We start from the raw sequence: 16,022 nt of genomic DNA on the forward strand, positions 1-16,022 counted from the left end.
AGGAGAAGATGACTAATGGAACACTGATGGATTCCAACCTTCCTTTTTTAATTTTCTCCAGTCCCTGGGAGCAAGTTGCAGTCTTTTTTTTTTTTTTCCTCCTTCTCCTCTTGTGCTCAGTTGCCCTGTGTTTGAGGTCTCTTTTCTCCTTTATACCATGGCTCACAACTTATTTTGGGGGGAAATACCTTGAGCAGAATTCAGTGGGAAAAGAATCTCTACCCCTTTCTGTTCCAGATTCATTTTTATCCCTTCCTGTCTCAACAAAAACTTTACGGAATCAACACCACCATGCTCTGTGGGAAAAAAGAAAAACCTTCTGCTCCCTTAGCTCTGCTGGAAGCTGGAGGGTGCTAGGCCCCTGTGTAGTAGTGCATAGAATTCTAGCTTTTTTCCTCCTTTCTCTGTATATTGGGCTCAGAGATTACACTGTGTCTCTATGTGAATATGGACAGTTAGCATTTACCAACATCTATCTGTCTACTTTCTCTTGTTTAAAAAAAGAAAAGAAAAACTTAAAAAAATGGGGTTATAGAAGGTCAGCAAAGGGTGGGTTTGAGATGTTTGGGTGGGTTAAGTGGGCATTTTGACAACATGGCTTCTCCTTTGGCATGTTTAATTGTGATGTTTAACGGACATCCTTGCAGTTTAAGATGACACTTTTAAAATAAAATTCTCTCCTAATGATGACTTGAGCCCTGCCACTCGATGGGAGAATCAGCAGAACCTGTAGGATCTTATTTGCAATTGACATTCTCTATTGTAATTTCGTTCCTGTTTAGTGTTATATTTTTCTTTCTGTTTCACTGGAAAGGAAAGATGATGCTCAGTTTGAAACGTTAAAAGTGTACAAGTTGCTTTGTTACAATAAAACTAAATGTGTACACACACACACAAAAAAAAACAAAGACCCGGCGCAGCCAAAAATAAAGTAAATAAAATAAATAAATTTATTTTAAAAAAAACTCCCCCACAAACAAAAGTCCAGGACCAGATGGCTTCATAGGCAAATTCTACCAAACATACGAAGAAGAACTTATACTGATCCTTCTCAAACTCTTCCAAAAAACTGAAGAGAAGGGAACACTCCCAAAGACATTCTATGAAGCCACCATCACCCTGATACCAAAACCAGACAAAGACACCACCAAAAAAGAAAATTACAGGCCAATATCTTTGATGAGTATAGATGCAAAAATTCTCAACCAAATATAGCAAACTGGATCCAACAACACATAAAAAAGATCATACACCACAAGCAAGTGGGATTCATCCCAGGTTCATAAGGATGGTTCAACATATGCAAATCAATCAATGTGATACACCACATAAACAAAAGTCAAAAACCACTTGATCATCTCAATAGATGCAGAAAAAACACTTGACAAAATTCAACATCCATTCATGATAAACACTCTTACCAAAGTGGGTATAGAGGGAATACATCTCAACATAATAAAAGCTATTTATGACAAACCCAGAGCCAATATAATACTCAATGGTGAAAAGTTGAAAGCCCTCCCGCTAAACTCTGGAATAAGACAAGGATACCCACTTCCACCTCTTCTATTCAACATAGTATTGGAAGTCCTAGCCACAGCAATCAGACAAGAAAAAGAAATAAAAGGTATCCAAATTGGAAGAGATAATATCGTCATTATATGCAGATGACATGACTCTATATGTAGAAAACCCTAAAGACTCCACACAAAAACTACGAGAACTGATCAGTGAATTCAGAAACGTAGCAGGATACAAGATTAACATACAGAAATCGGTTGCATTTCTTTACACCAACAATGAAATATCAGAAAGGGAATGTAAAATAAACGATACTTTCCAAAATCACACCCTCAGGACTTCCCTGGTGGTCCAGTGGCTAAGACTCCACAATCCCAATGCAGGGGGCCCGGGTTCCATCCCTGGTCAGGGAACTAGGTCTCACATGCCACAAGTAAGAGTGCGAATGCCGCAAATAAAGATCCCGCATGCCGCAACTAATGATCCCACATGCCGCAACTAAAGATCCTGCACGCAGCAATGAAGGTCCCGCACGTGGCAGCCAAGACCCGGCGCAGCCAAATAAAGAAATATTGAAAAAAAATGCACCTCCAAAAATAAAATACTTAGGAATAAATCTGACCAAGGAGGTGCAAGACTTGTATGCTGAGAGCTGTACAACGGTAAAGGAAACTGAAGATGATTCAAAGAAATGGAAAGATAGCCCATGCTCTTGGATTGGAAGAATTTATATTGTTAAAATGACTACACTACCCAAAGCAATCTACAGATGTAATGCAATCCCTATCAAATGACCCATGACATTTTTCACAGAACTAGAACAAATAATCCTAAAATTTATATGGAACCATAAAACACCCAGAATTGCCAAAGCAATCCTGAAGAAAAAGAACAAAGCAACAGGCATAGGTCTCCCAGACTTAAGACAATACTACAAAGCTATAGTAATCAAAACAGCATGGTATTGGCACAAAAACAGACATATGGATCAATGGAGCAGAACAGAGAGCGCAGAAATTAACCCACACACCTATAGTCAATTAGTTTTTGACAAAAAAGGCAAGAATATACAAAGGGAAAAAGTCTCTTCAGCAAGTGGTGCTGGGAAAGTTGGACAGTTGCATGTAAATCAATGAATTGAAAACACACCCTCTCACCATACACAAAAATAAACTCAAAATGGCTTCAAGACTTAAACAGAAGACGTGACACCATAAAATTCCTAGAAGAGAACACAGGCAAAACATTCTCTGACATAAATTGTACCAATGTTTTCTTAGCTCAGTCTCCCAAGGCAATAGGAATAAAAGCAAAAATAAACAAATGGGACCTAATCAAAGATACAAGCTTTTGCACAGCAAAGGAAACCATTAACAAAACGAAAAGACGACCTACAAAACGGGAGAAAATATTTGCAAACAACGCAACCGAGAAGGGCTTGATTTCCAAAATATATGAACAGCTCATACAACTCAACAACAAAAAAATAAATGAACCAATCAAAACAGGGGCAGAAGACCTAAAAAGACATTTCTTCAAAGAAGAAATACAAATAGCTAATAGGCACATGAAAAGATGCTCAAAATCACTAATTATTAGAGAAATGAACATCAAAACTACAATAAGGTACCATCTCACACTGGTCAGAATGGCCATCATGAAAAACTCTCCAAATAACAAATGCTGGAGAGGATGTGGAGAAAAGGGAACCCTCTTACACTGTTGGTGGGAATGTAAATTGGTACAGCCACTTTGGAGAACAGTATGGAGGTTCCTTAAAAAATTCAAAATTGAATTACCATATGATCCAGCAATCCCACTCCTGGGCATATACCCAGACAAAACCCTAATCCAAAGAGATACATGCACCCCTATATTCACAGCAGCACTATTCACAATAGCCAAGACAGGGAAACAACCTAAGTGTCCACTGACAGATGAATGGATAAAGAAGATGTGGTACATGTATACAATGCACTAGTACTCAGCCATAAAAAAGAACAAAATAATGCCATTTGCAGCAACATGGATGCAACTAGAGATTATCATACTAAGTGAAATAAGTCAGAAAGAGAAAGACAAATACCATATGATATCACTTCTATGTGGAATCTAAAATATGACACAAATGAACATACCTATGAAACAGAAACAGACTCATGGACATAGAGAACAGACTTGTGGCTGCCAAGGGGGAGGAGGTTGGGGGAGGGATGGAATGGGAGGTTGGGGTTAACAGATGTAAACTATTAAACATGGAATGGATAAACAAGGCCCTACTGTATAGCACAGGGAACTATATCCAGTATACTATGATAAACCATAACGGAAAAGAATATAAACGGAAAAGAATATAAAAAAAGAATGTATATATATGTATAACTCAATCACTTTGCTAGTTTCTAGTAGTCAGATAGATGTTTTTTCTGTGAATAGAGGGTGCTGAGTCCAGTTCCTTGAACAATGAGTATGTCTTGGCGATTACATTATTGGCGTATGGAACGGTATCTGTGCCAATTTCAACCTCCTGGTTTATGCATCACCGCACCACGCTTTTCCCCTTAAGCAGCCATAAGTGTGTTTTGTAAATGTCTGATGGTGTTCTGTTTGTAATTCAGTTCATGGTTGGCGATTTTTAGATTCCCTTTATAAGTGATATCTTATGATAAGTTTCTCTTGCTGTCTAACTTATTTCACTCTCAATGACCATACATAAGTCCCCCTGAGTTGCTGCGACTGGCCTCATTTCATTGATTTCAGGGCTGAGTAATATTCCGTTGTCCTTAAGTACCAAATTTTCTTTCACCATTTTTTCCTTCCAAGGACTATTAAGCTGTACCCAAGTCGAGGCTGTTGTCAACATAGCAGCAGTAAACGGGGTGCCTGCGTTCTGTGGATTTTTGGTTTTTCCAACATATAGGCCCATGAGTGGAAGCGCCCTATGCTTTGTAGCTCTGTTTTTTAGATGTTTTAGGAAACACAGCACACTTCTCCAGAGTGGCCGTTGGCAATTTACATTCCCCCCTTCAGCGTAACAAGGCTCCCTTTTCTCCTCTCCTTGTCCTGCATATCTGGTTTTTACCCTTTGTGAGGATGGTCCTTTTTTCTGATTCGAAGTGATACCTCTTTGTAGTGTTGATTTGCATTGCCCGCTTCTTTGGTTGGCCAAAATGGGCGTATGCGTTTTTCCTGAATATATTCTGGAAGTTAAATTTGAGAGACAGCTTTTTTGTTTTAACTGATTAACTAATTAATTTATTTTTGGCCGTGTTGGGTCTTCGTTTCTGTGCGAAGGCTTTCTCTAGTTGTGGCAAGCGGGGGCCAGTCTTCATCGCGGTGTGCGGGCCTCTCACTATCGCAGCCTCTCTTGTTGCGTAGCACAGGCTCCAGAGGCGCAGGCTCAGTAGTTGTGGCTCACGGGCCTAGTTGCTCCGCGGCATGTGGGATCTTCCCAGACCAGGGCTCGAACCCATGTCCCCTGCATTAGCAGGCAGATTCTCAACCACTGCACCACCAGGGAAGCCCCTTGAATAGTTTTGTATTTAAAATTTGTCTGTGGGGACTTCCCTGGTGACGCAGTGGTTAAGAGTCCGCCTGCCCATGCAGGGGACACGGGCTCGAGCCCTGGTCCGGGAAGCTCCCACATGCCGCAGAGCAACCAAGCCTGCGCGGCACAACTACTGAAGCCTGCGCGCCTAGAGCCCGTGCTCGCCCGCAAGAGAAGCCACCGCAATGAGAAGCCCGTGCACCGCAACGAAGAGTAGCCCCGCTCGACGCAACTAGAGAAAGCCCACATGCAGCAACGAAGACCCAACGCAGCCAAACATAAATTAGAAACTAAAATAAAATTTGCCTCTGAATAACTTTGAGTGAATTTGGTATCAGTTGTAAAGTTTGCATCTACATTCACTTCATTCCAAATGGTTTCCAATTAATTGTTCCTTAACTACTTTTAGAAAACTTTTGGGATAGAGACTCCATTTTAGTTTGAATGTCCAGTTTAATGGATTCAGCAGTCCTGTCAGTAGGGCACGCTGCCTCCAGTGACCTGTGAGGGAGGCGCGGCCTGCACTTCCTGCACTGACCACAGGGTGGCGCCGAGTTCGCCTCTCTGACCCACAGCGCATGCTCGTTCCCTGCGAACTCGATTGTGAGGGCAGCTGAGAGGAGTTGAGCCTCCTCAGGCGCGGGGGCGGGGGCGGGGGCCTTCGGGTAGGACGCCCGGCTCACCGTCTCTGCTGAGAGGAGTTTGGTCTCCGTCTCCTTAGCACTCGCTGGGGTTTCGGCTTCAGGACAAAGTGGGGCTGCGTCCACGCTGACTAGGGAACTAGGTTTCCTGAGGACCCAGGTGATGCCTGAGGAAAAGGTGAAGAGACGGTGAGGAAAAGTGGGGAGAAGCTTCCTGTGGGCGACTGACCGTTGAGGGGGTCCGTCTTCGTGTGAGCGAGGGAGGGCTTGGCGTGGAAAGCTGGGTTTTTGGTCAGGTTTGTGTGCAGGGTAGCCAGCATGAGTTATGGGGCGTCCAGTTTTCCCAGCACCATTTATCGTGGGGAGTGTCGTGCTCCTTGGTGTGTCCTTGGTCCCTGTGTCATAAATTCACCGACCCCGTCCGTGTGGGTTGAATTCTGGTCTCTCTGTCCTGTTCCTCTGGTCCCTGTGCCCGTTTTGAGCCAGTTCCACACTGTTTTGGTGACTGTAGCTTCTCAGCAGAGTGTGACGTCAGGGAGGGAGATGCCTCCAGCCCGTTCTCTTTTTTCAGGGTTTCTTTGGCTATTTGGGGTCCTTTGTGGTTCCCCACAGATATTAGGAGGATTTGCTCTATTTGGGGGGAAAATACCATGGAATTTTGGGAGGGATTGCATTCACTGAATCAAAAAGAAACAGATAATTTGAACAGACCAATCACTAGAGATGAACTAGAATCTGTAGTTTAAAAACTCTCCCACAGGGCTTCCCTGGTGGTGCAGTGGTTGAGGATCCACCTGCCAATGCAGGGGACATGGGTTCCATCCCTGATCCGGGAAGATCCCACATGCTGCGGAGCAACTAAGACTGTGTGCCACAACTACTGAGCCTGCGCTCTAGAGCCCAAGAGCCACAACTACTGAGCCCATGTGCCACAACTACTGAAGCCTGTGTGTCTAGGACCCGAGCTCCGCAATGAAGAGTAGCCCCTGCTCACCACAACTAGAGAAAGCCTGTGCACAGCAACAAAGGCCCAGTGCAGAGTTCTCAGAGCTCCCGGTACGAGCTTCTTCCCTTGGGTGGATTCTTGGCTTTTCTCCCAGCATGGCCCCCAAACACCAGTTTTCACTTCCACCCCAAGCAACGAAACCGAAGAAACTGAGACGGACTCCTGCCTCCAGGCCAGAGGAAACGTCTGCTTCTCCGAACTTGCCGAAGGAAGAAGAAGAACAGCACGAAGCAGTTGAACATATTGATGAAGTACAAAATGAAATAGACAGACTTAACGAACAAGCCAGTGAGGAGATTTTGAAAGTAGAACAGAAATATAACAAACTCCGCCAACCATTTTTTCAGAAGAGGTCGGAATTGATCGCCAAAATCCCAAATTTTGGGGTAACAACATTTGTTCACCATCCACAAGTGTCTGCACTGCTTGGGGAGGAGGATGAAGAGGTGCTGCATTATTTGACAAGAGTCGAAGTGACAGAATTTGAAGGTAGTAAATCAGGTTACAGAATAGATTTTTATTTTGATGAAAACCCTTACTTCGAAACTAAAGTTCTCTCCAAAGAATTTCATCTGAATGAGAGTGGTGATCCATCTTCAAAGTCCACTGAAATCAAATGGAAATCCGGAAAGGATCTGACAAAACGTGCAAGTCAAACGCAGAATAAAGCCAGCAGGAAGAGACAGCATGAGGAACCAGAAAGCTTCTTCACCTGGTTTACTGATCATTCTGATGCAGGTGCAGATGAGTTAGGAGAGGTCATCAAAGATGATATTTGGCCAAATCCATTACAGTACCACTTGGTTCCGGACATGGATGATGAGGAAGGGGAAGGAGAAGAAGATGATGATGATGATGAAGAGGAAGAAGGACTGGAAGATATTGATGAAGAAGGGGATAAGGATGAAGGAAGATGAAGGAGAAGATGACTAATGGAACACTGATGGATTCCAACCTTCCTTTTTTAATTTTCTCCAGTCCCTGGGAGCAAGTTGCAGTCTTTTTTTTTTTTTTCCTCCTTCTCCTCTTGTGCTCAGTTGCCCTGTGTTTGAGGTCTCTTTTCTCCTTTATACCATGGCTCACAACTTATTTTGGGGGGAAATACCTTGAGCAGAATTCAGTGGGAAAAGAATCTCTACCCCTTTCTGTTCCAGATTCATTTTTATCCCTTCCTGTCTCAACAAAAACTTTACGGAATCAACACCACCATGCTCTGTGGGAAAAAAGAAAAACCTTCTGCTCCCTTAGCTCTGCTGGAAGCTGGAGAGTGCTAGGCCCCTGTGTAGTAGTGCATAGAATTCTAGCTTTTTTCCTCCTTTCTCTGTATATTGGGCTCAGAGATTACACTGTGTCTCTATGTGAATATGGACAGTTAGCATTTACCAACATCTATCTGTCTACTTTCTCTTGTTTAAAAAAAGAAAAGAAAAACTTAAAAAAATGGGGTTATAGAAGGTCAGCAAAGGGTGGGTTTGAGATGTTTGGGTGGGTTAAGTGGGCATTTTGACAACATGGCTTCTCCTTTGGCATGTTTAATTGTGATGTTTAACGGACATCCTTGCAGTTTAAGATGACACTTTTAAAATAAAATTCTCTCCTAATGATGACTTGAGCCCTGCCACTCGATGGGAGAATCAGCAGAACCTGTAGGATCTTATTTGCAATTGACATTCTCTATTGTAATTTCGTTCCTGTTTAGTGTTATATTTTTCTTTCTGTTTCACTGGAAAGGAAAGATGATGCTCAGTTTGAAACGTTAAAAGTGTACAAGTTGCTTTGTTACAATAAAACTAAATGTGTACACACACACACAAAAAAAAACAAAGACCCGGCGCAGCCAAAAATAAAGTAAATAAAATAAATAAATTTATTTTAAAAAAAACTCCCCCACAAACAAAAGTCCAGGACCAGATGGCTTCATAGGCAAATTCTACCAAACATACGAAGAAGAACTTATACTGATCCTTCTCAAACTCTTCCAAAAAACTGAAGAGAAGGGAACACTCCCAAAGACATTCTATGAAGCCACCATCACCCTGATACCAAAACCAGACAAAGACACCACCAAAAAAGAAAATTACAGGCCAATATCTTTGATGAGTATAGATGCAAAAATTCTCAACCAAATATAGCAAACTGGATCCAACAACACATAAAAAAGATCATACACCACAAGCAAGTGGGATTCATCCCAGGTTCATAAGGATGGTTCAACATAGGCAAATCAATCAATGTGATACACCACATAAACAAAAGTCAAAAACCACTTGATCATCTCAATAGATGCAGAAAAAACACTTGACAAAATTCAACATCCATTCATGATAAACACTCTTACCAAAGTGGGTATAGAGGGAATACATCTCAACATAATAAAAGCTATTTATGACAAACCCAGAGCCAATATAATACTCAATGGTGAAAAGTTGAAAGCCCTCCCGCTAAACTCTGGAATAAGACAAGGATACCCACTTCCACCTCTTCTATTCAACATAGTATTGGAAGTCCTAGCCACAGCAATCAGACAAGAAAAAGAAATAAAAGGTATCCAAATTGGAAGAGATAATATCGTCATTATATGCAGATGACATGACTCTATATGTAGAAAACCCTAAAGACTCCACACAAAAACTACGAGAACTGATCAGTGAATTCAGAAACGTAGCAGGATACAAGATTAACATACAGAAATCGGTTGCATTTCTTTACACCAACAATGAAATATCAGAAAGGGAATGTAAAATAAACGATACTTTCCAAAATCACACCCTCAGGACTTCCCTGGTGGTCCAGTGGCTAAGACTCCACAATCCCAATGCAGGGGGCCCGGGTTCCATCCCTGGTCAGGGTACTAGGTCTCACATGCCACAAGTAAGAGTGCGAATGCCGCAAATAAAGATCCCGCATGCCGCAACTAATGATCCCACATGCCGCAACTAAAGATCCTGCACGCAGCAATGAAGATCCCGCACGTGGCAGCCAAGACCCGGCGCAGCCAAATAAAGAAATATTGAAAAAAAATGCACCTCCAAAAATAAAATACTTAGGAATAAATCTGACCAAGGAGGTGCAAGACTTGTATGCTGAGAGCTGTACAACGGTAAAGGAAACTGAAGATGATTCAAAGAAATGGAAAGATAGCCCATGCTCTTGGATTGGAAGAATTTATATTGTTAAAATGACTACACTACCCAAAGCAATCTACAGATGTAATGCAATCCCTATCAAATGACCCACGACATTTTTCACAGAACTAGAACAAATAATCCTAAAATTTATATGGAACCATAAAACACCCAGAATTGCCAAAGCAATCCTGAAGAAAAAGAACAAAGCAACAGGCATAGGTCTCCCAGACTTAAGACAATACTACAAAGCTATAGTAATCAAAACAGCATGGTATTGGCACAAAAACAGACATATGGATCAATGGAGCAGAACAGAGAGCGCAGAAATTAACCCACACACCTATAGTCAATTAGTTTTTGACAAAAAAGGCAAGAATATACAAAGGGAAAAAGTCTCTTCAGCAAGTGGTGCTGGGAAAGTTGGACAGTTGCATGTAAATCAATGAATTGAAAACACACCCTCTCACCATACACAAAAATAAACTCAAAATGGCTTCAAGACTTAAACAGAAGACGTGACACCATAAAATTCCTAGAAGAGAACACAGGCAAAACATTCTCTGACATAAATTGTACCAATGTTTTCTTAGCTCAGTCTCCCAAGGCAATAGGAATAAAAGCAAAAATAAACAAATGGGACCTAATCAAAGATACAAGCTTTTGCACAGCAAAGGAAACCATTAACAAAACGAAAAGACGACCTACAAAACGGGAGAAAATATTTGCAAACAACGCAACCGAGAAGGGCTTGATTTCCAAAATATATGAACAGCTCATACAACTCAACAACAAAAAAATAAATGAACCAATCAAAACAGGGGCAGAAGACCTAAAAAGACATTTCTTCAAAGAAGAAATACAAATAGCTAATAGGCACATGAAAAGATGCTCAAAATCACTAATTATTAGAGAAATGAACATCAAAACTACAATAAGGTACCATCTCACACTGGTCAGAATGGCCATCATGAAAAACTCTCCAAATAACAAATGCTGGAGAGGATGTGGAGAAAAGGGAACCCTCTTACACTGTTGGTGGGAATGTAAATTGGTACAGCCACTTTGGAGAACAGTATGGAGGTTCCTTAAAAAATTCAAAATTGAATTACCATATGATCCAGCAATCCCACTCCTGGGCATATACCCAGACAAAACTCTAATCCAAAGAGATACATGCACCCCTATATTCACAGCAGCACTATTCACAATAGCCAAGACAGGGAAACAACCTAAGTGTCCACTGACAGATGAATGGATAAAGAAGATGTGGTACATGTATACAATGCACTAGTACTCAGCCATAAAAAAGAACAAAATAATGCCATTTGCAGCAACATGGATGCAACTAGAGATTATCATACTAAGTGAAATAAGTCAGAAAGAGAAAGACAAATACCATATGATATCACTTCTATGTGGAATCTAAAATACGACACAAATGAACATACCTATGAAACAGAAACAGACTCATGGACATAGAGAACAGACTTGTGGCTGCCAAGGGGGAGGAGGTTGGGGGAGGGATGGAATGGGAGGTTGGGGTTAACAGATGTAAACTATTAAACATGGAATGGATAAACAAGGCCCTACTGTATAGCACAGGGAACTATATCCAGTATACTATGATAAACCATAACGGAAAAGAATATAAATGGAAAAGAATATAAAAAAAGAATGTATATATATGTATAACTCAATCACTTTGCTAGTTTCTAGTAGTCAGATAGATGTTTTTTCTGTGAATAGAGGGTGCTGAGTCCAGTTCCTTGAACAATGAGTATGTCTTGGCGATTACATTATTGGCGTATGGAACGGTATCTGTGCCAATTTCAACCTCCTGGTTTATGCATCACCGCACCACGCTTTTCCCCTTAAGCAGCCATAAGTGTGTTTTGTAAATGTGTGATGGTGTTCTGTTTGTAATTCAGTTCATGGTTGGCGATTTTTAGATTCCCTTTATAAGTGATATCTTATGATAAGTTTCTCTTGCTGTCTAACTTATTTCACTCTCAATGACCATACATAAGTCCCCCTGAGTTGCTGCGACTGGCCTCATTTCATTGATTTCAGGGCTGAGTAATATTCCGTTGTCCTTAAGTACCAAATTTTCTTTCACCATTTTTTCCTTCCAAGGACTATTAAGCTGTACCCAAGTCGAGGCTGTTGTCAACATAGCAGCAGTAAACGGGGTGCCTGCGTTCTGTGGATTTTTGGTTTTTCCAACATATAGGCCCATGAGTGGAAGCGCCCTATGCTTTGTAGCTCTGTTTTTTAGATGTTTTAGGAAACACAGCACACTTCTCCAGAGTGGCCGTTGGCAATTTACATTCCCCCCTTCAGCGTAACAAGGCTCCCTTTTCTCCTCTCCTTGTCCTGCATATCTGGTTTTTACCCTTTGTGAGGATGGTCCTTTTTTCTGATTCGAAGTGATACCTCTTTGTAGTGTTGATTTGCATTGCCCGCTTCTTTGGTTGGCCAAAATGGGCGTATGCGTTTTTCCTGAATATATTCTGGAAGTTAAATTTGAGAGACAGCTTTTTTGTTTTAATTGATTAATTAATTAATTTATTTTTGGCCGTGTTGGGTCTTCGTTTCTGTGCGAAGGCTTTCTCTAGTTGTGGCAAGCGGGGGCCAGTCTTCATCGCGGTGTGCGGGCCTCTCGCTATCGCGGCCTCTCTTGTTGCGTAGCACAGGCTCCAGAGGCGCAGGCTCAGTAGTTGTGGCTCACGGGCCTAGTTGCTCCGCGGCATGTGGGATCTTCCCAGACCAGGGCTCGAACCCGTGTCCCCTGCATTAGCAGGCAGATTCTCAACCACTGCACCACCAGGGAAGCCCCTTGAATAGTTTTGTATTTAAAATTTGTCTGTGGGGACTTCCCTGGTGACGCAGTGGTTAAGAGTCCGCCTGCCCATGCAGGGGACACGGGCTCGAGCCCTGGTCCGGGAAGCTCCCACATGCCGCAGAGCAACCAAGCCTGTGCGGCACAACTACTGAAGCCTGCGCGCCTAGAGCCCGTGCTCGCCCGCAAGAGAAGGCACCGCAATGAGAAGCCCGTGCACCGCAACGAAGAGTAGCCCTGCTCGACGCAACTAGAGAAAGCCCACATGCAGCAACGAAGACCCAACGCAGCCAAACATAAATTAGAAACTAAAATAAAATTTGCCTCTGAATAACTTTGAGTGAATTTGGTATCAGTTGTAAAGTTTGCATCTACATTCACTTCATTCCAAATCGTTTCCAATTAATTGTTCCTTAACTACTTTTAGAAAACTTTTGGGATAGAGACTCCATTTTAGTTTGAATGTCCAGTTTAATGGATTCAGCAGTCCTGTCAGTAGGGCACGCTGCCTCCAGTGACCTGTGAGGGAGGCGCGGCCTGCACTTCCTGCACTGACCACAGGGTGGCGCCGAGTTCGCCTCTCTGACCCACAGCGCATGCTCGTTCCCTGCGAACTCGATTGTGAGGGCAGCTGAGAGGAGTTGAGCCTCCTCAGGCGTGGGGGCGGGGGCGGGGGCGGGGGCCTTCGGGTAGGACGCCCGGCTCAGCGTCTCTGCTGAGAGGAGCTCGGTCTCCGTCTCCTTAGGACTCGCTGGGGTTTCGGCTTCAGGACAAAGTGGGGCTGCGTCCACGCTGACTAGGGAACTAGGTTTCCTGAGGACCCAGGTGATGCCTGAGGAAAAGGTGAAGAGACGGTGAGGAAAAGTGGGGAGAAGCTTCCTGTGGGCGACTGACCGTTGAGGGGGTCCGTCTTCGTGTGAGCGAGGGAGGGCTTGGCGTGGAAAGCTGGGTTTTTGGTCAGGTTTGTGTGCAGGGTAGCCAGCATGAGTTATGGGGCGTCCAGTTTTCCCAGCACCATTTATCGTGGGGAGTGTCGTGCTCCTTGGTGTGTCCTTGGTCCCTGTGTCATAAATTCACCGACCCCGTCCGTGTGGGTTGAATTCTGGTCTCTCTGTCCTGTTCCTCTGGTCCCTGTGCCCGTTTTGAGCCAGTTCCACACTGTTTTGGTGACTGTAGCTTCTCAGCAGAGTGTGACGTCAGGGAGGGAGATGCCTCCAGCCCGTTCTCTTTTTTCAGGGTTTCTTTGGCTATTTGGGGTCCTTTGTGGTTCCCCACAGATATTAGGAGGATTTGCTCTATTTGGGGGGAAAATACCATGAAATTTTGGGAGGGATTGCATTCACTGAATCAAAAAGAAACAGATAATTTGAACAGACCAATCACTAGAGATGAACTAGAATCTGTAGTTTAAAAACTCTCCCACAGGGCTTCCCTGGTGGTGCAGTGGTTGAGGATCCACCTGCCAATGCAGGGGACATGGGTTCCATCCCTGATCCGGGAAGATCCCACATGCTGCGGAGCAACTAAGACTGTGTGCCACAACTACTGAGCCTGCGCTCTAGAGCCCAAGAGCCACAACTACTGAGCCCATGTGCCACAACTACTGAAGCCTGTGTGTCTAGGACCCGAGCTCCGCAATGAAGAGTAGCCCCTGCTCACCACAACTAGAGAAAGCCTGTGCACAGCAACAAAGGCCCAGTGCAGAGTTCTCAGAGCTCCCGGTACGAGCTTCTTCCCTTGGGTGGATTCTTGGCTTTTCTCCCAGCATGGCCCCCAAACACCAGTTTTCACTTCCACCCCAAGCAACGAAACCGAAGAAACTGAGACGGACTCCTGCCTCCAGGCCAGAGGAAACGTCTGCTTCTCCGAACTTGCCGAAGGAAGAAGAAGAACAGCACGAAGCAGTTGAACATATTGATGAAGTACAAAATGAAATAGACAGACTTAACGAACAAGCCAGTGAGGAGATTTTGAAAGTAGAACAGAAATATAACAAACTCCGCCAACCATTTTTTCAGAAGAGGTCGGAATTGATCGCCAAAATCCCAAATTTTGGGGTAACAACATTTGTTCACCATCCACAAGTGTCTGCACTGCTTGGGGAGGAGGATGAAGAGGTGCTGCATTATTTGACAAGAGTCGAAGTGACAGAATTTGAAGGTAGTAAATCAGGTTACAGAATAGATTTTTATTTTGATGAAAACCCTTACTTCGAAACTAAAGTTCTCTCCAAAGAATTTCATCTGAATGAGAGTGGTGATCCATCTTCAAAGTCCACTGAAATCAAATGGAAATCCGGAAAGGATCTGACAAAACGTGCAAGTCAAACGCAGAATAAAGCCAGCAGGAAGAGACAGCATGAGGAACCAGAAAGCTTCTTCACCTGGTTTACTGATCATTCTGATGCAGGTGCAGATGAGTTAGGAGAGGTCATCAAAGATGATATTTGGCCAAATCCATTACAGTACCACTTGGTTCCGGACATGGATGATGAGGAAGGGGAAGGAGAAGAAGATGATGATGATGATGAAGAGGAAGAAGGACTGGAAGATATTGATGAAGAAGGGGATAAGGATGAAGGAAGATGAAGGAGAAGATGACTAATGGAACACTGATGGATTCCAACCTTCCTTTTTTAATTTTCTCCAGTCCCTGGGAGCAAGTTGCAGTCTTTTTTTTTTTTCCTCCTTCTCCTCTTGTGCTCAGTTGCCCTGTGTTTGAGGTCTCTTTTCTCCTTTATACCATGGCTCACAACTTATTTTGGGGGGAAATACCTTGAGCAGAATTCAGTGGGAAAAGAATCTCTACCCCTTTCTGTTCCAGATTCATTTTTATCCCTTCCTGTCTCAACAAAAACTTTACGGAATCAACACCACCATGCTCTGTGGGAAAAAAGAAAAACCTTCTGCTCCCTTAGCTCTGCTGGAAGCTGGAGGGTGCTAGGCCCCTGTGTAGTAGTGCATAGAATTCTAGCTTTTTTCCTCCTTTCTCTGTATATTGGGCTCAGAGATTACACTGTGTCTCTATGTGAATATGGACAGTTAGCATTTACCAACATCTATCTGTCTACTTTCTCTTGTTTAAAAAAAGAAAAGAAAAACTTAAAAAAATGGGGTTATAGAAGGTCAGCAAAGGGTGGGTTTGAGATGTTTGGGTGGGTTAAGTGGGCATTTTGACAACATGGCTTCTCCTTTGGCATGTTTAATTGTGATGTTTAACGGACATCCTTGCAGTTTAAGATGACACTTTTAAAATAAAATTCTCTCCTAATGATGACTTGAGCCCTGCCACTCGATGGGAGAATCAGCAGAACCTGTAGGATCTTATTTGCAATTGACAT

General features: G+C 43.1%; 2 pseudogenes across 2 annotated transcripts; both read left to right on the forward strand.

The window, feature by feature from the left end:
• The first annotated feature begins 6,810 nt into the window (after positions 1-6,810).
• Positions 6,811-7,632, forward strand: LOC309652133 (protein SET pseudogene; annotated as a pseudogene). Its single transcript has one exon. The product of its transcript is annotated as a protein SET pseudogene (transcript).
• Positions 7,633-14,448: 6,816 nt separating this feature from the next.
• LOC309652135 (protein SET pseudogene) lies at positions 14,449-15,270 on the forward strand (annotated as a pseudogene). Its single transcript has one exon. The product of its transcript is annotated as a protein SET pseudogene (transcript).
• The last annotated feature ends 752 nt before the right edge of the window (positions 15,271-16,022 follow it).

This window comes from Balaenoptera physalus (genome assembly GCF_965194825.1).
Source record: "Balaenoptera physalus genome assembly, chromosome: X".
Lineage (NCBI taxonomy): Eukaryota > Metazoa > Chordata > Mammalia > Artiodactyla > Balaenopteridae > Balaenoptera > Balaenoptera physalus.